Source organism: Corylus avellana, chromosome ca1, assembly GCF_901000735.1.
Source record: "Corylus avellana chromosome ca1, CavTom2PMs-1.0".
NCBI lineage: Eukaryota > Viridiplantae > Streptophyta > Magnoliopsida > Fagales > Betulaceae > Corylus > Corylus avellana.
In genome coordinates, this window is record NC_081541.1 from 1,031,966 (window position 1) to 1,032,357 (window position 392).

Consider the following 392-nt stretch of genomic DNA (forward strand, 5'->3'; position numbering starts at 1 on the left):
TGTCTAAATAGGTCACACGACCCAACCCGTTAAAAAAACCCTTGATGAAAAATGGAAAAAATAATGTAATGTTAATAATAAATTAATAATATACCAAATTACCAATGCCATTGGTTTCTAATGAGAGTGAGAGTGAGAGTGAGAGAGAGAGAGCCGAGAGAGCCGAGAGGGAGAGAGTGGCGCTAGGGGATCTGCTGCCTGGTGGTGCCTGCGAAGTTGCGATAGAGGGAGAGAGAGCCGAGAGGGGGATTGGAAGAGAGAGGCGCTCTGGGGGGGCAATGCCTGGCTGCCTGCGATTTTGCGAAGCTGCAAGGGAGAGGGAGGCGCCGGGGCCTGGGGGGGCTATTGCCTGGTGCCTGCGAAGCTGTAGAGGGAGAGAGAGAGAGACAGCC